Source organism: Alligator sinensis, unplaced genomic scaffold (assembly GCF_000455745.1).
Source record: "Alligator sinensis unplaced genomic scaffold, ASM45574v1 scaffold117_1, whole genome shotgun sequence".
In the NCBI taxonomy this organism is placed as follows: Eukaryota; Metazoa; Chordata; order Crocodylia; family Alligatoridae; genus Alligator; species Alligator sinensis.
The window spans coordinates 1,965,704-1,966,405 of NW_005841855.1; the positions used below are offsets into that span (position 1 = coordinate 1,965,704).

The following is a 702-nucleotide window of genomic DNA, read 5'->3' on the forward strand; positions in this document are numbered from 1 at the left end:
ATGCTGTTGAGGGTGGCGATGGAGACGGCGCCGATGCAATGGTTGGTGTAGGTCTTGGAGAGCTTGGCCGCCTTGGAGAGCATCTGCATGCGGGTGCCCAGCAGGTTCTTGCCGATGGCCTTGTTCTCGTACCAGGTGGCGTCGGCCTCGCTGCAGTGGTCCCGCGGGCGCTGGAAGAAGGCCTTGCACAGCGGGTTGCGCTTGGCCAGGTACTTGACGAAGCTGGCGTAGGGGCAGAGCTCCGTGCCGGTCTCGTACATGCGCGGCAGGTTGTCCTCGTCGCTGCTCTCGGCGCGCTTCTTGCTCCACGACGACGAGCGCGACTTGTGGTAGGGCCCCAGCGCCTTGAAGTACACGAACTTGCGGCCGTCCTCGTCCATGGCCAGCCCGAAGGAGTCCTCCTCCAGCTCGCGCTGGTTCTCGCGGCCGCGCGTGCAGAAGTACATGCAGGTCTCGAACCACACCTTGTTGAGCAGGCCGAAGGGGCTGGCGGCGCTGAAGACGCTGCAGGTGTACAGCTTGCGCAGGTCGGCGCGCGTGATGGCCTGCTTCTGCACCACGGGCCCCGCGCCCTGCTCCTCCAGCTTGCGGATCACGGCGGCCAGCGTGAGGTTGGCGGCGCGCAGCTCGGGGTCCTTGGTGAGGTCCAGCGTGCGGCAGTAGGGCGGCTCGTTGAGGTAGCGGTTGAGGGAGGTGCGGGTG

General features: G+C 66.5%; 1 protein-coding gene across 5 annotated transcripts in view; it reads right to left on the reverse strand.

The window, feature by feature from the left end:
* KCTD1 (potassium channel tetramerization domain containing 1) overlaps positions 1–702 on the reverse strand; it is a 149,785-nt gene that overhangs the window by 107,871 nt on the left and 41,212 nt on the right. The window lies entirely within an intron of this gene.